The sequence below is a fragment of the Pristiophorus japonicus genome, chromosome 10 (genome assembly GCF_044704955.1).
Source record: "Pristiophorus japonicus isolate sPriJap1 chromosome 10, sPriJap1.hap1, whole genome shotgun sequence".
Lineage (NCBI taxonomy): Eukaryota > Metazoa > Chordata > Chondrichthyes > Pristiophoridae > Pristiophorus > Pristiophorus japonicus.
In genome coordinates, this window is record NC_091986.1 from 148,339,783 (window position 1) to 148,367,434 (window position 27,652).

Sequence of the window (27,652 nt, forward strand, 5' to 3'; positions counted from 1 at the left end):
AAAGAATCTGCATAGGGATACGGATAGGTTAAGTGAGTAGGCAAATATTTGGCAGCTGGAGTATAATGTGGGAAACTGTGAGGTTATCCACTTTGGTAGGAATAATAAAGAAGCAAATTATTATTGAAATGGAGAGATACTACAAAATGTTGCGGTACAGAGGGATCTGGGGATCTTTGTACATGAAACACTAAGAACTAGATTTTCCACTTTTGTGCTTGTCACCCAAAAATGGGCATTATTTCCGGCGTGGGCGATAAAAAAGGATTTTCAGATCGCCAGCTTCTGGCCCATTCTCAAAGCACTTAGTCTCCATTTTTTGAAAATAGGCATTACCGCGAGCGATATGAAATGGGCGGTAGCGTTAAATCTCTCTGACCTTTTGCCATTAAGTGTCACCGTCCTTAGCAATGGCATGGCAATGCTTGATTCCTGCGATTCAGGAGGTCGAGGGTCATCATGACATGCGCAAAAGAGGAGACAGAGAGAGACGGAGCTCAGAGGGACTGAAGACATGTCTGAGTGTGGTTTGGCTGCTTTGGGAGGAAGGAGGGAAATTAGTTGTTACCAGCCACATATTTGCCCGAATTTGATCTATAATGGAGGGAGAGGAGGAGGCATAACAGCACGCTGTGGAGACTGACGCTGGAGAGAGCAGTGAGGTGGGAGAGGAGCACATTGGAGGGCGCAAAAGAGCCAGGAGGTTCTCGGACAAGGCAAATGCCTCCCTCCTGCAGGAGGTCGAGACATGCTGGGGTGATTTGACACAGGGAGGGCATGGGAAGCCCACCCCAAAGCCCTACCAGAAGATATGGACCGAGATAGCAGAGGTGGTCTCATCGGCGACCAACGAGGTTCGTGAGGGCAACCAATGACGCAAACGATGGAACGACCTTGTGGGATCCGCAAGAGTAAGTACTACATTGATTTACATGTACTTATGTATTTATATAATTTGATTTGTAAGAGTCATGAGTGACTATCAGCAGATGTGAGGTCTTTCACTTTTACCGGGAATGTTTTACTCAAAGCCTGCGGTCACGGTGCACGTCTTTAGATAAAGAATGATAATTTTCATAATAATCATGATTACATCTGTCGGTTATGTGTTGTATCAGTCTCTGTGTCAGTACCTAACAATGATATCACGCAATGATTTCACGCCATGTCGTCCTGTCACCTTTTACAGAAGAAGCTATTGACGATGAGGTCCGTGCAGAGGCGAACGGGTGGGGGGGCCACCAGTCACCAGCGACATCACTGAGATGGAAGAGTGGGTGCTCGCACTCGTGGGGAAGCACACCCGGACAGCTACTGACGTATCTGCAGACCCTGAAGTGATGCCACGTGAATAAAGCTTACACCATTGCATAATGTGAAATCAATAGATGCCATACCCACTCATATCCAAACAATCATATATGATAGATGATTTCTAAAATTGTCATAGAAATAATGACGGCCTAATGAAAATCATTGCAATGCAAATGTGTTGATGGTCATGAAATGTGATGTCTGTGATGATTTTGATAGCGGTGGTGCTTTTGTCGTGCATATGCTGTGTGTAGCGCTGGAATCACCTTGTGACTCTAGCACCCCCTTCTCCTCTTATAACCTCATTTGTGTTTTGCAGCTCAGCCAGCAGCGCGGCCCCAGGCAAGACCACAGAGGTCAGAAGGTGGGGGCACGGGGCCCGACTCTCTGGACAATCCTGCATCTGGTGCTGAGGAGCTCCGATTCTCACCCGTCAATCCGCTGGGTCTGTTCTCCACGGATGAGAGCGCCTACTTTGAGGAACCTGCATCGCCATGCTCCAGAAGCCATTCCACCCCAAGGCCTTCTAGTGGCCCTCCGGTCATTCCTGCCTCCACTCTGAAGTTACTGGCCCCAAGCACCTCGCCACAGGACGGCGCCGACCCCGCGGAGGTTTTGTGGACGCAGCAGGTCTGTTCCACGAGCGCCACGTGAGAGCAGAGAGATAGTACAGTTGTCCAGGAGGACTGTAGACATTGGTGACCAGCTCATCGAAGCATTGGGGGGCATATCCCGACAGCTGGCCACCATGTCCGATTACATTCCACGAATGGCGGAGGCCCTGAATGCGATAGCCAGGAACACTGCTGGCACAGGCCTCCCACTGGTCCCCGAGCGCGGTACTCCACCCCTAGGTTGCGCACCACTACTGCGAACGACAGATGAGAGCAAGATTCTGCTTCTGCATCAGAGAATATTGCCCCATTGGCACCCCCCGCTCACGTACCCGTGCAACCACCATCTCTGCCTTCATTCCCCCTCAATGAGGCACCGCCTGAGGTGCTCCTCGGCCAGGTGCCGTGGAGTGAGGAGGGGAAGGGGTAGAGGTGGGGAGAAGAAGGGGAGGGGGAAGGAAAGTGAGGTGCATGTGCGCAGGTGATGGCTGTGTTAGATCTCCATCTGGGTGTATGCAATTTGTTGTAATGTATGGGGGCTGGGGACCACTCTCCTGCTTTGCCTTTGTATTCTGTGTTGCTGGTCATGTTGAACATTTGATTGATGTCAATGGTAGAAAAAGTGGGGCGGGGGTTGGGTGATTTTGCCCATGATACTTATGATTTCAGACCAATGTTGGGATAAAATTTTTTTATTGAACATAACCTTGTTGCGCATTGTCTCAGATAGCTGGACTGGTACACACTGGTAATTCCTTAACATGAAAGGGTTAAATACAACTTAACTTCAATCAACGTAAACTTTAACTGGCACCAAGGTGATGGGCACCATTGATGTCTGAGCTGCACACACACAGCAGTGTGTCAGCTTTGTGACTCACATCAACGGTCTTTCAGGCAAATCATTCAGATATCAGTTCCTCACGTAAGAGACTTGCAGCTATGTAGCTACCACAGGCCCTTTCCTGCGGTCTGGAGGGGGCCGTGGGCATGGTTGCAGAGCCAGCCTGATTGTCTGGCCCTAGGTCAGCGTCCAGCCCCTCGTCGTCCTCTTCCTCTCTCTCCTGAGGTGGAGCATAAGTGCCTTCTGGCAATTCTTGGCCCCTCCTGTTAGCCAGTTTGTGCAGCATCGAGCACACGACCACGAATTTACCTACTCAGGGTTGTATTGTAGCTCCTCTCCTGAGTGGTCAAGACATCTGAAGCGCTGCTTAAGCACAGTTATTGTTTTCTGGACCACATTGCGTATGTCTCTGTGGCTCTGGTTGTATCGCTTCTTGGCCTCGGTGTGGGTGTCACGCAGGGGGATCATCAGCCAGGTGGCTAGGCCATATCGGTTATCACCAAGCATCTCGCATTGTCCTTGTGGCTGACTCTTAAAGATGTCAGAGACAGCGCTCTCACACAGGATGTGAGGCTTATTGAAGGTGCCCAGACATTTGGCATTCACTGCCAGTATGATCTGGTTGTGCTCATGTTGTGTATGCAATAACTCAATAGACTGAATACTGTAAACTCCGAACAGGTACAAACCTGGCTCTACTTTATTAGGACCCAAAGTGATTACATTACAAGATGGCTGGCCTTTTATACCTGGGCCGCGCACACCTGCGCACAGCCCAATGACCTCCGACAGTGGTGCCACCTGGTGGCTAGTAAATCCAAGCATACATGTATGACAATATCCCTCTTTAAGATATTAGTAACAGTCTTTTTACAAATTGAGACAGTCCGGGGGTTTCCGCTCCTGCGTTGAACATCTCAGTTCAACTCCAGCCTTGGGTGAGCGTTCTGAGTCTGTTATGACTGGGGGCTGGGTAGCCGATCTGACAAAAGTGGCAATGACCACGTCAGGGATTGAAAGCCCAGATTCATTGACCATGTCAGTGATTGAAAGTTTAGATTCATTGATGACAGCGGAGTCCTCTGATGACTGAGGGTAGGTTGGTTGGTCACTAATTGTGTCTTCCTCAGACTGTTACGGTTCATCCGTGTGCCACAGCTTTATCTGAGCGACATGTTTCCTGCATGTCTACCCATTCTTGAGCTTAACGATAAACACTCTGTTATCCTCCTTGGCCGTAACAGTACCGGCAATCCATTTAGAACCTTGACCATAATTCAGTACATACACAGGATCATTGATAGAAATGTCGCGTGACACAGTAGCGCGATCTTGATACCCTTGCTGACTTTGACGTCTGTATTCGACACGATTATTCAAGTCAGGGTGGACAAGAGATAGCCTGGTCTTGAGACCTCTCTTCATAAATAGTTCAGCAGGGGAGACCCCGGGAAGCATATGGGGTCTTGAACTGTAACTAAGCAATATGCGTGTCAAGTGAGTTTGCAGTGAACCTTGAGTTACACGTTTCATACTCTGCTTGGTGGTTTGGACTGCACGCTCTGCTTGTCCATTAGATGTGGGTCTGAATGGTACTGACCTCACATGTTTGATACCATTGAGTTTCATGAACTCTTGAAACTCCATACTGGTGAAACAAGATCCGTTGTCGCTTACAACGATGTCAGGCAGACCATGCGTAGCAAACATGAAGGCTCTCAATGGTAGCTGTCCACTTGGAATAAGCATCCACCACAACTAAGAACATCTTTCCCAAGAAGGGACCTGTAAAGTCGATGTGGATCCTGGACCATGGTTTAGATGGCCACGACCACAGACTCAGCGGCGATTCCTCTGGTGCTTTACTAAGCTGCATGCAAGTGTTGCACTGATGCACACATGATTCCAGATCAGAGTCAATTCCAGGCCACCATACATGAGAACTGGCAATGGCTTTCATCATGATAATACTGGGATGCGTGCTATGTAGATCATGCCTTTCTTGGGCATAACAGCACGATTACCCCACAGTAACTTCTTCACCCAGAGAGTGGTGAACCTGTGGAATTCTCTATGGCAGGAAGTTGTTGAGGCCAATTCACTAAATATATTCAAAAAGGAGTTAGATGAAGTCCTTACTACTAGGGGGATCAAGGGGTATGGCGAGAAAGCAGGAATGGGGTACTGAAGTTGCATGTTCAGCCATGAACTCATTAAATGGTGGTGCAGGCTCGAAGGGCTGAATGGCCTACTCCTGCACCTATTTTCTATGTTTCTATTAAACAATTTGACTGAATGGATAGTTCCTCTCTGCGATGGATATAGGTTTGGTCTCCTCACACATTTGCTTGGGAATGGCAGATCAATCACCACTAAGGATACAACGTTTCACAACCGATAATATCGGGTCCTGGCTGATCCAAGTCTTAACTTGTTGGGCCGTAACAGGGGTTCCTTCAATTTCAAAAGCATCCATGATTAACAGTAGGTCTGCCAGTTGTGGCGTTTCCACCTCTGGTGTGGGCAACGGCAGACGGCTCAATGCATCGGCACAATTCTCAGTGCCATGTCTATGGCGAATGTCATAATCATAGGCAGATAATGTCAGCGCCCACCTCTGGATGCGGGATGATGCATTGGTATTGATACCTTTGTTTTTCGAAAACAATTAAATGAGTGGCTTCGATCTGTTTCCAGTTCAAACAGAAGACCAAACAGGTACTGATGCATCCTTTTAACCCCATACACACAGGCTAGTGCTTCTTTCTCTACCATGCTGTAGGCTATTTCCGCCTTTGACAAACTTTTTGAATCATATGCAACAGTTTGTAATTTACCCGACTCATTAGCTTGTTGGAGCACGCAACCAACTCCATATGATGAAGCATCACAGGCCAATACTAGACGCTTACACGGATCATAATGTACCAGCAGCTTGTTAGAGCAAAGCAGATTAGTAGCTTTCTCAAAAGCTCTATCTTGCGATGCATCCCAAACCCAGTTGTCGCCTTTTCTTAGCAGTGCAGTGGCTCTAATAAGGTGCTCAATCCAGGTAAGAAATTAACGAAGTAGTTGAGTAGACCAAGGACTGAACGCAGCTCTATCACATTCTGAGGCTTGGGTGCATTTTTGATGGCTTTGGTTTTCGAGTCCGTGGGCCTGATACTGTCAGCAGCAATTTTCCTCCCCAGGAATTTGACTTCTGGTGCCATGAAGACGCACTTCGAGCGTTTTGGTCTGAGTCCTACTTTGTCCAGACAATGTAGAACCTCTTCCAGGTTGTTTAGATGTTCGGCGGTGTCACGACCTATGACCAGGATGTCATCTTGGAACACGACGGTTCTGGGGAGGGACTTAGCAGACACTCCATGTTCCTCTGAAATATGGCTGCAGCCGAGCGAATTCCAAAAGGGCACCTGTTGTAGATAAACAGTCCTTTATTCACTAAATATATTCAAAAAGGAGTTTGATGTAGTCCTTACTACTAGGGGGATCAAAGGGTATGGCGAGAAAGCAGGAATGGGGTACTGAGGTTGCATGTTCAGCCATGAACTCATTGCAAGGCGGTGCAGGCTCGAAGGGCCGAATGGCCTACTCCCGCACATATTTTCTATGTTTCTATGTTTCTATGTTTATGAGTGTCGATGCACGTAAGTTTCTTCAACGTGTCGACCAGCGCCTGTGTCATGTAGGCCAACGTCAGATCCAGTTTTGTGAACAACTTCCCCCCGGCTAGCATTACAAACAGGTCATCAGCCTTCGGTAACAGGTATTGATCCTGTTTCGAAACTCAGTTGATCGTAACCTTGTAGTCTCCACAAGTCCTGACAGTGCCATCACTTTTCAACATGGGAACAATGGGGCTGGCCCATTCGTTAAATTCGACTGGTGATATGACCCCTCCATGATGGAGTCTATCCAGTTCGATTTTGACCTTCTCCTTCATCATGTACGGAACTACCCGAGTTTTATGATGGATGGGTCTTGCATCTGAGTCCACGTGGATCTGCACATTGGCTCATGTGAAATTGTCGATGCCTGGTTCAAACAGTGAGGGGAACTTGCTCAGCACTTGAGCACATGGAGTATCCTCCTCCGACGACAACGCTTTGATATCGTTCCAGTTCGATTTGATTTTTTTCGAACCAGTTCCTGCCGAACAGCGTTGGAACATTGCCTGGAAACATAGAAACATAGAAAATAGGTGCAGGAGTAGGCCATTCAGCCCTTCGAGCCTGCACCGCCATTCAATAAGATCATGGCTGATCATTCCTGCAGTACCCCTTTCCTGTTTTCTCTCCATACCTCTTGATCCCCTTAACCGTAAGGGCCATATCTAACTCCCTCTTGAATATATCCAATGAACTGGCATCAACAACTCTCTGCGGCAGGGAATTCCACAAGTCAACAACTCTCTGAGTGAAGAAGTTTCTCCTCATCTCAGTCCTAAATGGCCTGCCCCTTATCCTAAGACTATGTCCCCTGGTTCTGGACTTCACCAACATCGAGAACATTCATCCCGCATCTAACCTGTCCAGTTCCGTCAGAATCTTATATGTTTCTATGAGATCCCCTCTCATCCTTCTAAACGCCAGTGAATAAAGGCCCAGTTGATCCAGTCTCTCCTCATATGACAGCCCAGCCATCCCTGGAATCAGTCTGGTGAACCTTCGCTGCACTCCCTCAATAGCAAGAACGTCCTTCCTCAGACTAGGAGACCAAAACTGAACACAATATTCCAGGTGAGGCCTCACTAAGGCCCTGTACAACTGCAGTAAGACCTCCCTGCTCCTATATTCAAATCCCCTAGCTATGAAGGCCAACATACCATTTGCCTTCTTTACCGCCTGCTGTACCTGCGTGCCCACTTTCAGTGACTGATGAACCATGACACCCAGGTCTCGTTGCACCTCCCCTTTTTCTAGTCTGCTGCCATTCAGATAATATTCTGCCTTCATGTTTTTGCCCCCAAAATGGATAACCTCACATTTATCCACATTATACTGCATCTGCCATGTATTTGCCCACTCACCTAATCTGTCCAAGTCACCCTGCAGCCTCTTAGCATCCTCCTCACAGCTCACACTGCCACCCAGTTTAGTGTTATCTGCAAACTTGGAGATATTACACTCTATTCCTTCATCCAAATCATTAATGTATATTGTAAAGAGCTGGGGTCCTAGCACTGAGCCCTGCGGCACCCCACTAATCAGTGCCTGCCATTCTGAAAAGGACCCGTTTATCCTGACTCTCTGCTTCCTGTCTGCCAACCAGTCCTCTATCCATGTCAGTATATTACCCCCAGTACCATGCGCTTTGATTTTGTACACCAATCTGGAAGCAATACGGTGGAGGAGGATTTCCTGGAGTGCATAAGGGATGGTTTTCTAGACCAATATGTTGAGGAACCAACTAGGGGGGAGGCCATCTTAGATTAGGTGTTGTGTAATGAGAGAGGATTAATTAGCAATCTCATTGTGCGAGGCCCCTTGGGGAAGAGTGACCATAATATGGTGGATTTCTGCATTAGGATGGAGAATGAAACAGTAAATTCAGAGACCATGGTCCAGAACTTAAAGAAGGGTAACTTTGAAGGTATGAGGCGTGAATTGGCTAGGATAGATTGGCGAATGATACTTAGGGGGTTGACTGTGGATGGGCAATGGCAGACATTTAGAGACCGCATGGATGAATTACAACAATTGTACATTCCTGTCTGGCGTAAAAATAAAAAAGGGAAGGTGGCTCAACCGTGGCTATCTAGGGAATCAGGGATAGTATTAAAGCCAAGGAAGTGGCATACAAATTGGCCAGAAATAGCAGCGAACCTGGGGACTGGGAGAAATTTAGAACTCAGCAGAGGAGGACAAAGGGTTTGATTAGGGCAGGGAAAATGGAGTACGAGAAGAAGCTTGCAGGGAACATTAAGGTGGATTGCAAAAGTTTCTATAGGTATGTAAAGAGAAAAAGGTTAGTAAAGACAAACGTAGGTCCCCTGCAGTCAGAATCAGGGGAAGTCATAACGGGGAACAAAGAAATGGCAGACCAATTGAACAAGTACTTTGGTTCGGTATTCACTAAGGAGGATACAAACAACCTTCCGGATATAAAAGAGGTCAGAGGGTCTAGTAAGGAGGGGGAACTGAGGGAAATCTTTATTAGTCGGGAAATTGTGTTGGGGAAATTGATGGGATTGAAGGCCGATAAATCCCCAGGGCCTGATGGACTGCATCCCAGAGTACTTAAGGAGGTGGCCTTGGAAATAGCGGATGCATTGACAGTCATTTTCCAACATTCCATTGACTCTGGATCAGTTCCTATTGAGTGGAGGGTAGCCAATGTAACCCCACTTTTTAAAAAAGGAGGGAGAGAGAAAACAGGGAATTATAGACCGGTCAGTCTGACCTCAGTAGTGGGTAAAATGATGGAATCAATTATTAAGGATGTCATAGCAGTGCATCTGGAAAATGGTGACATGATAGGTCCAAGTCAGCATGGATTTGTGAAAGGGAAATCATGCTTGACAAATCTTCTGGAATTTTTTGAGGATGTTTCCAGTAAAGTGGACAAAGGAGAACCAGTTGATGTGGTATATTTGGACTTTCAGAAGGCTTTCGACAAGGTCCCACAAAAGAGATTAATGTGCAAAGTTAAAGCACATGGGATTGGGGATTGGGGGTAGTGTGCTGACGTGGATTGAGAACTGGTTGTCAGACAGGAAGCAAAGAGTAGGAGTAAACGGGTACTTTTCAGAATGGCAGGCAGTGACTAGTGGGGTGCCGCAAGGTTCTGTGCTGGGGCCCCAGCTGTTTACATTGTACATTAATGATTTAGACGAGGGGATTAAATGCAGTATCTCCAAATTTGCGGATGGCACTAAGTTGGGTGGCAGTGTGAGCTGCGAGGAGGATGCTATTAGGCTGCAGAGTGACTTGGATAGGTTAGGTGAGTGGGCAAATGCATGGCAGATGAAGTATAATGTGGATAAATGTGAGGTTATCCACTTTGGTGGTAAAAACAGAGAGACAGACTATTATCTGAATGGTGACAGATTAGGAAAAGGGAAGGTGCAACGAGACCTGGGTGTCATGGTACATCAGTCATTGAAGGTTAGCATGCAGGTACAGCAGGCGGTTAAGAAAGCAAATGGCATGTTGGCCTTCATAGCGAGGGGAGGGGCAGGGAGGTGTTGCTACAGTTGTACAGGGCCTTGGTGAGGCCACACCTGGAGTATTGTGTACAGTTTTGGTCTCCTAACTTGAGGAAGGACATTCTTGCTATTGAGGGAGTGCAGCGAAGATTCACCAGACTGATTCCCGGGATGGCGGGACTGACCTATCAAGAAAGACTGGATCAACTGGGCTTGTATTCACTGGAGTTCAGAAGAATGAGAGGGGACCTCATAGAAACGTTTAAAGTTCTGACGGGTTTAGACAGGTTAGATGCAGGAAGAATGTTCCCAATGTTGGGGAAGTCCAGAACCAGGGGTCACAGTCTGAGGATAAGGGGTAAGCCATTTAGGACCGAGCTGAGGAGAAACTTCTTCACCCAGAGAGTGGTGAACCTGTGGAATTCTCTACCACAGAAAGTAGTTGAGGCCAATTCACTAAATATATTCAAAAGGGAGTTAGATGAAGTCCTTACTACTCGGGGATCAAGGGTTATGGCGAGAAAGCAGGAAGGGGGTACTGAAGTTTCATGTTCAGCCATGAACTCATTGAATGGCGGTGCAGGCTAGAAGGGCTGAATGGCCTGCTCCTGCACCTATTTTCTATGTTTCTATGTTTCTAATCTCTTGTGCGAGACCTTGTCAAAAGCCTTGAACAATCCATAACGGTAAATCGTGAACCGCACCATCATAAGACACCTTGATTGCTGCACTGCCAATCACCGTTATGAGCTCTTTAGTGTACATACGCATCTTGGCATTGACTGGGACTCAGCTTGGGCTTCACAGCCTTAGTATCCCACAGCCTGTCGAATGTCCTCTGGTTTATTATTGATTGACTCGCACCCGTGTCCAATTCCATCGATACCGACACACCATTAAGTTTTACATTAATCATTATCGGTTGGCTCTTTGTTAGGAGTGAATACAGTCCATACACTTCCTCCTCTGGTATCTCGGATTGCATATCCGGATCCGCGCTAAACTGGTCATCATCCTCCATGTGGTATATCGCAGCATTCTTGCTCAGTTGTGGACACATGCGCTGGAGATGCCCCACTCTTGAACTGCCTTTACAAATATCCTGTTTAAACTGAGATTGATGATGCCGATGATTTCCTCCACAACGCCAACACGGTGATATCGGATTCCTTCCCGTTGGCAGACTTTTGAGCAGCCACAGGTTTCATGTACGCAGTTGGGTAGGCCCTGCCATATGCAGCTCTGCCAAACAACGATACTATCTTGTTTATAGTACTTGCCGAGTTCTGATTTTCCAATGATATAGAAACATAGAAACATAGAAAATAGGTGCAGGAGCAGGCCATTCAGCCCTTCTAGCCTGCACCGCCATTCAATGAGTTCATGGCTGAACATGAAACTTCAGTACCCCCTTCCTGCTTTTTCGCCATAACCCTTGATCCCCCGAGTAGTAAGGACTTCATCTAACTCCCTTTTGAATATATTTAGTGAATTGGCCTCAACTACTTTCTGTGGTAGAGAATTCCACAGGTTCACCACTCTCTGGGTGAAGAAGTTTCTCCTCATCTCGGTCCTAAATGGCTTACCCCTTATCCTCAGACTGTGACCCCTGGTTCTGGACTTCCCCAACATTGGGAACATTCTTTCTGCATCTAACCTGTCTAAACCCGTCAGAATTTTAAACGTTTCTATGAGGTCCCCTCTCATTCTTCTGAACTCCAGTGAATACAATCCCAATTGATCCAATCTTTCTTGATAGGTCAGTCCCGCCATCCCGGGAATCAGTCTGGTGAACCTTCGCTGCACTCCCTCAATAGCAAGAATGTCCTTCCTCAAGTTAGGAGACCAAAACTGTACACAATACTCCAGGTGTGGCCTCACCAAGGCCCTGTACAACTGTAGCAACACCTCCCTGCCCCTGTATTCAAATCCCCTCGCTATGAAGGCCAACATGCCATTTGCTTTCTTAACCGCCTGCTGTACCTGCATGCCAACCTTCAATGACTGATGTACCATGACACCCAGGTCTCGTTGCACCTTCCCTTTTCCTAATCTGTCACCATTCAAATAATAGTCTGTCTCTCTGTTTTTACCACCAAAGTGGATAACCTCACATTTATCCACATTATACTTCATCTGCCATGCATTTGCCCACTCACCTAACCTATCCAAGTCACTCTGCAGCCTAATAGCATCCTCCTCGCAGCTCACACTGCCACCCAACTTAGTATCATCCGCAAATTTGGAGATACTGCATTTAATCCCCTCGTCTAAATCATTAATGTACAATGTAAACAGCTGGGGCCCCAGCACAGAACCTTGCGGCACTCCACTAGTCACTGCCTGCCATTCTGAAAAGTACCCGTTTACTCCTACTCTTTGCTTCCTGTCTGACAACCAGTTCTCAATCCACGTCAGCACACTACCCCCAATCCCATGTGCTTTAACTTTGCACATTAATCTCTTGTGTGGGACCTTGTCGAAAGCCTTCTGAAAGTCCAAATATACCACATCAACTGGTTCTCCTTTGTCCACTTTACTGGAAACATCCTCAAAAAATTCCAGAAGATTTGTCAAGCATGATTTCCCTTTCACAAATCCATGCTGACTTGGACCTATCATGTCACCATTTTCCAGATACACTGCTATGACATCCTTAATAATTGATTCCATCATTTTACCCACTACTGAGGTCAGGCTGACCGGTCTATAATTCCCTGTTTTCTCTCTCCCTCCTTTTTTAAAAAGTGGGGTTACATTGGCTACCCTCCACTCCATAGGAACTGATCCAGAGTCAATCTGCTTTAAGCTTTTGTCCATCGTCATGCATAATTGGGCAATCGCTATGGCCTTGCTCAAATCCAGCGCCTCCATCACTAGTAGCTGATGCAGGATCACCTCGTGGTTGATGCCGATTACAAAGGAGTCCCGCAGCATGTCTGCCAATGCAGTTTAGAACTTACACCGTCCAACTATTCGTCTTAGGTCAGCAACGAATTCCGATACATCCTGGCCCTCAGAACGACCGTGCGTATAGAATCGATATCTTGAGATGATGATGCCTTCATCTGGTTTGAGATGATCACATACCAGAGCACACAATGTTTCATAGTCCTTGTCCGTTGGACTTAAGGGCGAGAGGAGATTCTTTGAGTCCATCGATTTTCGGACCGCAAACCGTGAGGAGGACCGCCCGGCGCCGAACTGCGTCTGTCTCTTTCTCCATTTTGTTGGCCACGAAGTACTGGTTCAAGCGGGCTACAAAGTCTGCCCAATCTTCTCCCGCCACGAATCACTCCAGAATTCCAATTGTGCTCATTTTTGCATGCGAAGGTTCTTGTTACCTCGTCACCAAATGTTGTGTATGCAATAACTCAATAGACTGAATACTGTAAACTCTGAACAGGTACAAACCTGGCTCTACTTTATTAGGGCCCAAAGTGATTACATTACAAGATGGCTGGCCTTTTATACCTGGGCCACACACACGTGCGCACAGCCCAATGACCTCCGACAGTGGCGCCACCTGGTGGCTAGTAAACCCAAGCATACATACATGACAGGTCAACAACAAGTTGGACCTTCAGGGAGTCAAATCCTTTTGTATTACGAAAAAGCTCCGGGTCCTGAGAAGGTGGCCGCATGGTGATGTGAGTGCACTGTATAGCTCCCTGCACCCTGGGGAACTGAGCAATGTGGTAGAATGCTCCAGCCCTGTCAGTCTGAGCCTCCGTGGTCATGGGGAAGCTGATAAAGTCCATCTTTCTCACGTTCAGGGCCTCCTTGACCTGTCTAATGCAGCGATTGATGGCATGGTGAGACAGAGTGCAAATCTCGACCGCGGAGGCCCAAAAGGAACTGGACGCGTAGAAAGACAGTGCCGCGGTGACCTTGACTTTGACCGACACTGATGTCCTGATGACAGGCTGCGTATGTGGCCTGATGAGCTCACATATTTCATTGATCACCACCTTGTGGAAGCGCAGTCTCCGAAGGCAGGTGTGGTCGGACACGTCGAGGTAAGACCTTTTTTCCTTGTACGTGCGGGGTGTGTATGGTCTGGCCCTCCTCCTCATTCTTGCATGTCTTAAATTGGAGAAATAATGATGTGCATGACACATTGAGCCATCTGCATTCTGCAGCATCTGCGTATTAATCGATGCAGGCTGAGAAATGGCTGGCCCCATTGCATTAAAAGTATCATAGCAATTGATCAGAAGCAATGATTTCCCCACTAAAATACACCTAGAGTAAACCCCCAATAGTGCAGAGTCTGAAAATATGTCTGCTGAGATGGTCACTTCACCTGAGAAGAACTCCAGAGTTAATGCAATCACCTGCGATTTAGCAAATGTCACCCACACCGCTGGCGTTCATTCAGAACAGTTCCACTTTTTCTGGGCGGTTTTTTGGGTGAGCAATATTGTGGGCGATAAGTGTGCGAGGTGGTGAAAGTGACAGTGGGCGATCTGCTGGGCGTTAATTTCGCCAAATGTGCTCTTTACGACAAAAAAAAGTGGCCAGGCAGTATTATTGAATCTCGGCGTTAATTCCGTGTGGAAAGTGACGCTGGGCGTTGATTTCGCCCATTCTGATGATTCCGCCTAAAAAAGTGGGCGGGTGGTAATATTTTTTCTCGACGTTAAGCACATGGGGAATGTAACGCTCGATGATAAGTTTCCTAAAAATGTCTGTCAGTTTCCATTTGTGCCAAAATGGGCGATATATGGGTGTTATACATCATTTCAGTGGTAAAATGGGCGTTCAGTATGCAAAAAAAGTGGAGGTTCTAGCCCTAAAGGTTAGTATGCAGGTACAGCAAGTAATTAGGAAGGCAAATGGAATGTTGGCCTTTATTGCAAAGGGGCTGGAGTATAAATGTAGGGAAGTCTTGCTACAACTATACAGGGTATTGGTGAGACCTAGAATACTGCGTACAATTTTGGTCTCCTTATTTAAGGAGAGATACACTTGCATTGGAGGCAGTTCAGAGAAGGTTCACGAGGTTGATTCTTGAGATGATGGGGTTGTCTTATGAAGAAAGGTTGAGCAGGTTGGGCCTATACTCATTGGAGTTTAGAAGAATGAGAGGTGATCTTATTGAAACATATAAGATTATGTGGGGGCTTGACAGAGTAGATGCAGAGAAGACATTTTGCCTCGTGTTGGAATCTAGAACTAAGGGGCATAGTTTCAGAATAAGGGGCCACCCATTTAAAACGGAGATAAGGAGGAATTTCTTCTCTCAGAAGGTCGTGAATCTTTGGCTTTTTCTACTTCAGAGAGCTGTTGAGGCTGGGTCTTTGAATATATTTAATGTAGAAATAGACAGGTTTTTGAATGATAGGGGAGTCAAGGGTTATGGGGAAGAGGCAGGAAAGTGGAGTTGAGGCCAAGATCAGATCAGCCATGATCTTATTGAATGGCAGAGCAGGCTCAACTCCTATTTCTTATGTTCTTATGTTCACGAATTTTCAAAAATTTCCTGGATTTTTCACCAGCCCGCTCCCTTCATGGCTTTTTAAAATTTTCACAGCTTTCTCTACAACATCGTCTCCCTTCCTGGATTTACATTTTTTTTTAGCGAACCTGGTCCCATGACGAACCAGCAGCGTGCATATGCAGAACGCTTCCAGTTCGTTGTCAGCAGTCGTGTCCTTATTTAAAATTAACGGTTCTAACAGAATTCTTGAAATCCACCTCTTTATTCCTCATTCTGGGAAGTCTAGCGACAACAAACAAAATAAACATTGGAACTGCGCATGCACAACTACTTCCGGTTCGTTGGCAGCAGTCACGTACTTTTTAAAAACATTTAGGTCCCAGAATTGCGCCCCCTCCCCCCCCCCCCCCATGCTCCATTACCACCTCGAAGAGGAGTGCATCGGCCTTACCGACGGGGGCAGACGGATGGGTTGACCTGCTCTAAATTGCCCCTGGGACGGGAGCAGCGAGAACGGGTTTCCGCGCTGTCCGTGCTGCTGCCCTGTTGGGCACACGCCGACCCCACACCTCCCGGCGGTGACCCGCTTTCTGCCCAGCGCGGGAAATTACCTCATGGGGAATTGCCCTGCGCGGAATTGCACCACGGGAGCGGATTGGCTGCCAGTCACTGCCACTGTCAGCTTTCTCCTACGGGAAGCTGTGTGTGCCTGGGCGACTTGTCCACCCTTAAAGGGGAGGGCGCGCTGACACAGACGCCATCTTATTTTAATTGTCAGCGGATTGCCAGGTCGGCCCAACAATGGTGCCCATGGTTTCAGTCGGGCCACCAACAGGCAGCCCGGCATCTCCTCTTGGGCCACTGGCCCGGCCGAAACCTTCCTGGTGGCCCAGTGGGTGCCACTGAAGTGGCTGCAGAGGTCGCAGCGGCCCTCCCCTTTAACAGAAGGGGAGGGACGTTGTGGCGCGTCAGCGCTACGTGGCACATCTGTGTCGCGCTGACGTCATAAGCGTTGCGCTAACATGGTCAGCACGGCACTCATGAGACCGCTGGCATCCGCCCCGCTCATCCACAACTTCCGTCCCGTCACAGCCCCACTTCATCGTCCCGACACTGCCGGAGGGAAAAAGAGGGCAAAACCGCACAAAACACCGCCCCATTGATTGGGACGGTGAATCCACTAAAAAAACCAGTAGCTGCGCCCTGTTTGGGGCGGAAAGCAATTTCAGCCCTTTAATGTGATGTCATAAATACTCTCATGATATCATCAGCAGTTTATGTTATGACATCATCTTAGAACTAATTTGCTAAGAAACAAATGTAATATTATTACTGTTGTCCTTAGTTGCAGGAAAACATTCTGTGTGAACAGCTGACTAATTCTCATAATTACTACAATTTGAGGTAATGTTTTATATGCTTAGTTATACCTTTAACATTATTAATATTTATTTTTAGTTTGTGTGAGTATTTTTATTAATAATTTTCTTTGAATTAAAATATTACTATAAATTTTGTTTTAAAAATTCCATCTTTATTCCTGTTTGTGTTGTGGAGCTTCAATGCAACTCTAAAACCCCTGTTGATATTTATTCCTTCTGTCTAGTCACCACTCTATCTCTTTTGGTGAGTACTCGAGGAGGAAGCTACAGTGCAAATAACAGCCGAGACTGAAATCCAAATCTGGATGTTCCAAGACACTAATATGGTGCGTCACAGGACCAGAAACTTATAACAATTTTAGCTACTGTTAAGTAGCTATTGGAGATACACTGTTATTGGAGAGCAATATTACAACAACAATGACTTGCATTTATATAGGTTTGGGGAGGGAATTCCAGAGCACTATGACTTAGACGGCCGAAGACACAGCTGGCAATGTTGGAGCAAAAGAAGTCAGATATGCACAAGAGGCCAGAATTGGAGGAACACAGAGTTCTCAGAGGGTTGTAAGGTTGGAGGAGATTACAGAGATAAGGAGGGGCGAGGCCATGGAGGGATTTGAACACAAGGATAAGAATTTTAAAATTGGGGCTTTGGTGGACCAGGAGCCAATGTGAGCACAGGGGTGATGGGTGAACGGGTTTAGTAGCTTTAGCTTCAGGAAATTGTTTGAAAACATTGGTTGCTCACTACAGGCTGTAATGTAGGTTGAATGAGGAAGGTCGTTAAATGATAAGAGAAATGGATGTTTATAGGGCCAAGCACCCTGTGACATTCTTCCACCTGCCTTGTCCTTTGCAACAGCTCTTGCTCTCACTCTGCCCAGGATATCCATAGCAGCTACTTTAGCAATTGACACCATTTGGAGACCTTCAAATAGGGAGATAGTTTGGGTACAGACTAGACACATTCCCACGAGGAGGAAAAGAAGGACATCCAAAGTTAGAGCTTTGGTGGGGAAACTTTTAGAGACAATAATGCGGGACAAATTAATTGGAACTTAGAAAATTATGGGTTAATATACAAAAACCAGCACCGATTAGTTAAGGGCAAATCATGTTTGACTAATTTGAATGAGTTTTTTTAATTAAGTAATGGAGAGGGTTGAGGGTAGAATAGTTTGTCTGGTATTATGATAAAGCATCAGATGTGTGTAAGGGAGAGCATGAATAGTGAGAGCAGTATTTGGAAGTGGCAGCAGGAGATGGGTCATTGAAGGGTGTAGCAATGATTGGATGAGAGAAGTGTAGTGGGGGAGGTTAAGATTTTAATTGATGCTGATACAGTAAAGTGGTACAGGGCTATGCTGATAATATCAAGACTGCTAATGGAAGTCTCACCTCAGTAACCCAGATCAGGTTTTTTCCACTGCTTCCAGGTCTGAGGGGGCTAAACCTCTAACATTTACATACTCAGCCATCTCTAATCACCCTTCCCTCACAGTATGGTAAAGAACCCTTCTCCTCTGTTAGAAATAGGATATTTTTCCTTCTCATTGCTTCCTCCACTAAAGCTTCCTAGGTATTGTTGAAGAATCTGTGTGCACTCCCAATCAACATGTTGTGCCTTCCAGTACCAATGCAACCTTCAATCGAGCTCCACAATGAGCACTGCACCTTCCTTATAAGAGGTGCAAATGACCAGAAACTGGCATTGGGCCTGTCCAAAATTGCTCCCCCTGCCCAATAAGCGAGTTGTCCAATTACTAGCATGATTCACACTGATAGCTCGTCAATCAAATCTAAATGGGGAATGAACCTGAAAAGGGTTTGTGCCTCATGCTGACATCACTGGCAAGTTACACGGACACCCTGCTCACTTGGCACCCATTTTGGTCGCAAGTTGAAAGTCTCCCCACTGCAACATATATTTAAGTTATGCAACTTGGTTGGTGTAAAACACAGTGTTGTCTTCAGTATCTGTGTGCTGGGAAATGTCATGGTTTAGGTTGTGAACATAGCCCCTTTCTCTATAATAAATAAAATAAGATATAGATACATCATGACATGCTGTATCTGTTAAGTATCTCCACAGGTAATCCGAATGGATAACTGTGAGTAAAGTTTTTGATCCTTTCATACTGTGACATATTCTGTTGCACATTTTAATTGTGACTCTGCATCAGTCACTTTCACATTGTGATCCCTTGCTATTGTGACTCTATGTCTGTCACTTTGTCATTGTATCTTGTATACATCACTTTTTAATTTTCATTTCACACTATATATTAGGGGTGATTTTAACCCTAAACGCCTGGCAGAAACTGGCTGGGGGTCAGTTAAAGTTACTTATATGCCCTAGAGATGTTGAAAGCTGACATATTCCATTTTTCCCCTGCTCCCCTGAGGAGATGGCAGTGATACCCGACCAATGCATGTCAGGTCCCGATTGTAATGAATGTAATGACTCAAAAGACTTGTTACTGTAAACTGCCTCAGGTGTAAACCTGATCTAACTTTATTCGCGTTCAAAGTAACCCGCGTGACATGGTACCCGTGCTTATATACCAGTGACCGCGCATGCGCGCATACAGCCCGATGACCTTCAACAGTGGCGCCCCCTGGTGTCTGGTGACCCCAAGCATAAATACATAACAACATCCCCTTTCAAGATCTTAATATCAGTCTTTTTTACAAATTAATATGGTCTGGGACTTTCCGCTCACGAGTTGATCATCTCAGTTCAACTTCAGTTCTAGGTGAGCGATCTGAGTCAGTTGTGACTGAAGGCTGAGTAACCGATCTGATTGGAGTGGTAATGACCACATCAGATACTGGAGGTCCAGTTTCAATAATGATAGCAAAGTCCTCTGATGAATGAACATTGGTTGGTTGGTCACTGACTGCATCTTCCTTAAGCGGTTCCAGTTCATCCGTGTGCCGCAGTTTTATCTGATCAACATGCTTCCTGCATGTTTGCCCATTCTTGAGCACGACAATAAACACTCTGTTACCCTCCGTGGTTGTGACAGTACCAGCGATCCACTTTGGACCTTGACCATAGTTCAGTACATAAACCGGATCGTTGACAGAGATGTCACGTGACACACTCGCCCGATCATGATACTCTTGCTGACCTTGACATTTCAACACGATCATTCAAATCGGGATGAACAAGAGAGAGCTTGGTCTTGAGATTTCTTTTCATCAGTAGTTCAGCAGGGGAGACCCCAATAAGCGTATGAGGTCTGTCCTGTAAATGAGCAGTATACAGGACAAGCGAGTTTGCAGTGAATCCTGAGTTACACATTTCATACTCTGCTTGATCGTTTGAACAGCACACTCTGCTTGACCATTAGAAGCAGGCTTGAATGGTGCTGACCTCACATGTTTAATACCATTGAGTTTCATGAACTGTTGAAACTCCAGACTTGTGAAGCAAGATTCGTTGTCACTCACAACAATGTCAGGCAAACCATGAGTAGCAAACATGACACAAAGGCTCTCAATAGTAGCTGTAGACGTACTGGATGACATAATAATACACTCTATCCACTTTGAATATGCATCCACCACAACAAAAAACATCTTTCCCAGGAAAGGGCCCGCAAAATCGATGTGGATCCTCGACCATGGTTTAGCTGGCCACGACCCAAAGACAGCGGAGATTCCACTTGTACTTTACTAAGCTGCATGCAAGTATTGCACTGATGCACACATGATTCCAGATCAGAGTCAATTCCAAGCCACCATACATGAGCTCTAGCAATGGCTTTCATCATGACAATACCGGGATGAGTGCTATGTAGTTCACATACAAATTTTTCTCTACCTTTCTTAGGCACAACAACACTATTGCCCCATAGTAAACAATCTGACTGAATGGACAGATCATCTTTGCAACGGTTGTAAGGTTTGGTCTCATCACACATTTTCATAGGTATTGCAGACCAATCACCACTGAGGACACAATGTTTCACAACCGATAAAATAGGGTCATGGCTGATCCAGATCCTAATTTGTTGAGCAGTGACAGGAGTTCCTTCACTCTCAAAAGCATCCATTACCAACAGTAGATCTGCAGGTTGAGGCGCCTCCACCTCAGTTGTGGGCAACGGCAGACGACTCAATGCATCGGTACAATTCTCAGTGTTAGGTCTATGATGAATAACATAATCATAGGCAGACAATGTCAATGCCCACCAATGGATATGGGGCGATGCATTGGTATTAATACCTTTGTTTTCCGAAAACAATGAAATGAGTGGCTTGTGATCCGTTTCGAGTTCAAAACGAAGACCAAATATGTACTGATGCATCTTTTTGACCCCATACACACAGGCTAAAGCTTCTTTTTCTACTATGCTGTAAGCTCTTTCTGCCTTTGACAAACTTCTCAAAGCATACGCAACAGGTTGTAGCTTACCCGACTCATTTGCTTGTTGGAGTACACAGCCAATCCCATATGATGAAGCATCACAGGCCAATACAAGATGCTTACACGGATCATAATGAACAAGCAACTTGTTTGAACAGAGCAGATTCTTAGCTTTCTCAAAGGCTCTATCTTGAGACACACCCCAGACCCAGTTGTCGCCTTTTCTGAGTAGCATGTGTAGTGGCTCTAACAAAGTGCTCAATCTGGGTAAGAAATTACAAAAGTAGTTGAATAGCCCAAGGAAGGAAAGCAGCTCCGTCACATCCTGAGGTCTGGGTGCATTTTTGATGGCCTTGGTTTTCGAATCAGTAGGCCTGATTCCATAGCAGCAATCTTCCTCCCCAGGAATTCAACTTCAGGTGCCATGAAGACACACTTCCAACATTTCAGCCTGAGTCCCACTTTGTCCAGACGATGTAGGACTTCTTCAAGATTGTTCAGATGTTCAGTAGTGCCAGGACCTGTGACCAGAATGTCATCTTGAAACACGACAGTTCTAGGAACGGACTTCAGTAGATTCTCCATATTCCTCTGAAATATGGCTGCAGCCGAACGAATTCCAAAAGGACACCTGTTGTGGACAAACAGTCCTTTATGGGTGTTGATGCAGGTGAGTTTCTTCAAAGTGTCGACAAGCTCCTGTGTCATATAGGCCAACATCAGATCCAGTTTAGTGAACGACTTTCCACTAGCTAGCATGGCTACCAGGTCATCAGCCTTCGGTAACTGGTACTGATCCTGTTTTGAAAATCGGTTAATCGTAACCTTGTAGTCTCCACAAATCCTGACAGTGCCAGCACTCTTTAACACAGGAACAATAGGACTGGCCCACTCGTTAAACTCGACCGGTGATATGACCCCTTCACATTGGAGTCTGTCGCGCTCAATTTCAACCTTCTTCCTCATCATGTAGGGAACAGACCGAGCTTTATGATAGGCCTTGCATCAGAATCCAGGTGAATCTGCACCTTGGCTCCAGTAAAATTACCAATGCCTGGTTCAAACAAAAAAGGAAACTTCTTCAACACTTGAGCACACCAAGTGTCATCCACCGATGGCAATGCTTTGATATCATTCCAATTCCACTTGATTTTCTCGAGCCAATTCCTGCCCAACAGCGTTGGACCATTACCTGGGATGATCCATAATGGTAGATCATGAACCACACCGTCATATGACACCTTGACTACTGCATTGCCAATCACCGGTATGAGTTCCTTAGTCTAAGTACGCAACTTGGCATTGACTGGACTCAGCTTAGGCTTCACAGCCTCAGTGTCCCACAGCTTGTCAAATGTCCTTTGGCTCATTATCGACTGACTCGCACCTGTGTCCAGCTCCATTGATACAGGCACACCATTCAGCTTCACATTAACGATTATCGGCTGGCTCCTTCCCAAGAACGAATACAGACCATACACTTCCTTCCCGGGTTGTGTATCCAGGCCAGCATTGGACTGGTCATCATCAGCAATGTGATGAGCGGCAGCACACTTGTTTAGTTGTGGGCACATTCTCTGCAGATGCCCCACTTTCGAACAGCCATTACAGGAGTACTGTTTAAACCGACGCTGATGAGGCCGATGATTGGCCCCACAATGCCAACAGGGTGAAATCGGATTCGTACCAGTTGGCGGACTTTGAGCAGCTACAGGTTTCACTTAAGCAGCCGACTAGGCTCTGTCATAAGCAGCTCTGCTAAATGACGACACAATCATCTTTACAGTACTTGCCGTGGAGCTCCGACTCTTCGATGATATCTGCCTCAAATTATCATCAGTCGTCATGCACGCCTGGGCAGTCGCGATGGCCTTGCTCAAATCCAGCTTCTCTTCGGCCAATAACTTCCGAAGAATCACATCATGGTTGATGCCTATCACGAAGAAATCTCACAGCATGTCTTCCAACATGTTCCCGACCTTACACGGCTCAGCAAGACGTTGCAGGTCGGCAACGAATCCCGACACATCCTGGCTCTCAGCACAAATATGTGTGTAGAAGCGATAGCATGAGATGATGATCCCCTCTTTTGGCTTAAGACAGTCACGCATCAAAGCACACAAATCCCCGTATTCTTTGTCCGTTGGACGTAAGGGCGAGAGAAGATTCTTCATGAGGCCATAAATTTTTGGACCACAAACGGTGAGGAAAACCGCCCTGCACCAAATTGCATCAGCTTCTCCCTCCATTTTGTTGGCCACAAAATACTGATCCAGGCAGTCGATAAAATCCGCCTAATCCCCGCCATTCACGAATCTCTCCACAATTCCAATAGTGCCCATTGTACATGCGAAGGTTCTTAAGTTACCTTGTCGCCAAATGTAATGAATGTAATGACTCAAAAGACTTGTTACTGTAGACTGCCTCAGGTGCAAACCTGATCCAACTTTATTCGCGCCGAAAGTAACCCGCATGACATGGTACCCGTGCTTATATACCAGTGACCGCGTACGCATGCATACAGCCCAATGACCTCTGACAGTGGCGCCCTCGGTGTCTAGTGACCCCAAGCATAAATACATAACACCGATGATGTCATCATGACCCTGTGGCAAATTTTACTAGGCGGCCTGAACAGCAAGCGACAGTGAGTTTCCTGCCAGGCCAACTGTGGCAAAGAGGATTGGGACCAGAGAGGGCCCCAAAGGTAAGTTTTAAATCATTTTTACTTTCTTTGTGGGAGCTCCTGTAGACCCTACCAGGAAAGCTTAGGCCTCCCTTGCTGCAATCTTCCGCCCCACCTACGGTATAGCCTGTCAGCTAATCTCGCCACTTACCTGTTGTTAACGGGCGGCCTCTGGGCCATGTGATTTTCCACCGCTTCCCGTTGATGTCGCACTTCTGTTAGGAATGGATGCAGGTGGGAGGGAAATTAACTCGCCAACTTAGTTTCTCACTGGAATCCCCCTCGCAGTTAAAATTCCCACCCATTTTGCTAATTTCTCATAATTCCAGGCAGTTCAACCATGTGACTGCATTTTGTTCTTGTGATATACCAGTGGCAAACAATATTGTTTTTATTTCCACTGAAATGTTTTCCCTGGAGTATGCAGAAAAAAACAACAATAATCAGTAGTTACCAGGCAATGTTATTCTAAATTCCCAGCACTTTTCTAAACTAGCACCTGATGTATCAGAGCGAAGCCAAGATGCCACGTTAGCTGATAAATAGCTTTGTTCAATAAAATGTGTTTTAATCAAAATATCTTGTTCCAAGCATCATTTTAACTAGCTTTAGAAATAAGTGCACATTTTGCCAATAGTAAGCATTTACATTCATTTCTTGCAGAACATTCAAACTGTATATTTCATCCGCCCATATTCACACAACTAATCAGAATAATTGAACTCTTATGGAAAATCACGTGAAAATGACTTCAAAAATGGGGAAACGCCACTGTTCTCCTAATGCCTTCTCAACTTCTAACCAGGAAAAGTGTCGCAGTGCTAAAAGATGCTCCAGCTCCACCTCAAAACCAACCCCAAAATTAAACAACAGGAAGTCATCTTCATTTTCCAATTTTCCTGCAATTCATATCAACCCCAGATGTACAATGCCTATTCAAACATGGAAGACTCATGGAGAGACTGAATTCAAGAACCATCTTCAGCACTTGATTAAATCTGTTTATCAGAATTCAGAAAGGCAGATGGAGAAAGAACACTCTGAAATGACAAAGTTCCAAAAGCCAGAGGAACTTTCTCATCACAGTACAGAGAATGTTCTGGAGAAAGTGAGGTGTGACCTTCAAAACAATTTCTGGAGCTCAGAATCTGCTTTAACCCTACCTGACCTAGAATGTGGAAGTGAAGAAATGGCTATATCACCAAGCAGCTGCTCATCCATGTATAGTATTGATTCTTCAACAGGGAACTCACTGCTCTCAAACCCTACTGGGAACCAGTTACCTGCTAATGTTTATGAGGAGGTGTGCTACCAGATGAAACAACTCCAACACCTGACACATCATGTTGAAAAACTTGGAGAAATGGTAAGGAATAATTAAAAGTAATAATACTAATTGTCACAAAGCCACAGAACAAATAATTATCTGTAAATGTTCCAGTAATGCAGTTACAGTAAACAATTTTATTTGAGCAGAAATCTTCAGCGCCCTGATTTAGTGAGAGCAAAAGTCAAACATGGTTCTGTTGTGTATGCAATAACTGAATAGACTGAATACTGTAAACTCCGAACAGGTACAAACATGGCTCTACTTTATTAGGGCCCAAAGTCATTACATTACAAGATGGCTGGCCTTTTATACCTGGGCTGCACACACGTGCACACAGCCCAATGATCTCTGACAGTGGCGCCACCTTGTGGCTAGTAAACCCAAGCATACATACATGACAATATCCCCCTTTAAGATATTAGTAACAGTCTTTTTACAAATTGAGACAGTCCGGGGGTTTCCGCTCCCGAGTTGAACATCTCAGTTCAACTCCAGCCTTGGGTGAGCGTTCTGAGTCTGCTATGACTGGGGGCTGGGTAGTCGATCTGATGGGAGTGGCAATGACCATGTCAGGGATTGAAAGTCCAGATTCATTGATGACAGCGGAGTCCTCTGATGACTGAGGGTAGGTTGGTTGGTCATTGATTGTGTCTTCCTCAGACTGTTACGATTCATCCGTGTGCCGCAGCTTTATCTGATCGACATGTTTCCTGCATGTCTGTCCATTCTTGAGATTAACGATAAACACTCTGTTCCCCTCCTTGGCCATAACAGTACTGGCAATCCATTTGGGACCTTGACTATAATTCAGTACATACACAGGATCATTGATAGAAATGTCATGTGGCACGATAGCGTCATCATGATACCCTTGCTGACTTTGACATCAGTAATCGACACGATTATTCAAGTCAGGGTGGACAAGAGAGAGCCTGGTCTTGAGACCTCTCTTCATCAATAGTGCAGCAGGGGAGACCCCGGTAAGCGTATGGGGTCTTGTTCTATAACTAAGCAATATGCGTGACAAGCGAGTTTGCAGTGAACCTTGAGTTACACGTTTCATACTCTGCTTGATGGTTTGGACTGCACGCTCTGCTTGGCCATTAGATGTGGGTTTGAATGGTGCTGACCTCACATGTTTGATACCATTGAGTTTCATGACCTCTTGAAACTCCATACTGGTGAAGCAAGATCCGTTGTCGCTTACAACGATGTCATGCAGACCATGTGTAGCAAACATGACACGAAGGCTCTCAATGGTAGCTGTGGATGTGCTGGATGACATGATTGTACACTCTATTCATTTGGAATAAGCATCCACAACAACTAAGAACATCTTTCCCAGGAAAGGACCTGCAAAGTCGATGTGGATCCTGGACCATGGTTTAGATGGCCACGACCACAGACTCAGCAGCGATTCCGCTGGTGCTTTACTAAGCTGCATGCAAGTGTTGCACTGATGCACACATGATTCCAGATCAGAGTCAATTCCAGGCCACCATATATGAGACCTGGCAATGGCTTTCATCATGATAATACCGGGATGCGTGCTATGTAGATCATGCACAAATTTCTCTCTGCCTTTCTTGGGCATAACCACATGATTACCCCACAGTATGCAATCTGCTTGAATGGATAATTTGTCTTTGCGACGGATGTAAGGTTTGGTCTCCTTACACATTTGCTTGGATATGGCAGTCCAATCACCACTAAGGATACAATGTTTCACAACCGATAATATCGGGTCCTGGCTGATCCAGGTCTTAACTTGTTGGGCTGTGACAGGAGTTCCTTCAATTTCAAAAGCATCCATGACTAACAGTAGGTCTGCCGGTTGTGGTGTTTCCACTTCCGGTGTGGGCAATGGCAGATGCTCAATGCATCGGCACAATTCTCAGTGCCAGGTCTATGGCGAATGACATAATCATAAGCAGATAATGTCAGCGCCCACCTCTGGATGCAGGACGATACATTGGTATTGATATCTTTGTTCTCCGAAAACAATGAAATGAGTGGCTTGTGATCTGTTTCCAGTTCAAACCGAAGACCAAACAGGTACTGATGCATCTTTTTAACCCCATGCTGTAGGCTCTTTCCGCCTTTGACAAACTTTTTGAAGCATATACAACAAGTTGTAATGTGCCCGACTCATTAGCTTGTTGGAGCACGCAACCAACTCCCTATGATGAAGCATCACAGGCCAATACTAGACGCTTACACGGATCATAATGTACCAGCAGCTTGTTAGAGCAAAGCAGATTAGCAGCTTTCTCAAAAGCTCTACCTTGAGACGCACCCAGTTGTCACCTTTTCTTAGCAGCATGTGCAATGGCTCTAATAAGGTGCTCAATCTAGGTAAGAAATTACCGAAATAGTTGAGTAGACCAAGGAACGAACGCTGCTCCATCACATTCTGAGGTTTGGGTGCATTTTTGATGGCCTTGATTTTTGAGTCCGTAGGCCTGATACCATCAGCAGCAATTCGACTTCCGGTGCCATGAAGACGCACTT

At 45.9% G+C, this 27,652-nt stretch overlaps 1 long non-coding RNA gene across 1 annotated transcript; it reads left to right on the plus strand.

Annotated features, from left to right (window-relative positions):
- Positions 1-16,387: 16,387 nt before the first annotated feature.
- Positions 16,388-24,524, plus strand: LOC139274822 (uncharacterized). The gene is made up of 3 exons (XR_011595622.1): positions 16,388-16,769; positions 16,972-17,073; positions 24,475-24,524. It is a non-coding gene; the product is annotated as an uncharacterized lncRNA (long non-coding RNA).
- Positions 24,525-27,652: the final 3,128 nt, after the last annotated feature.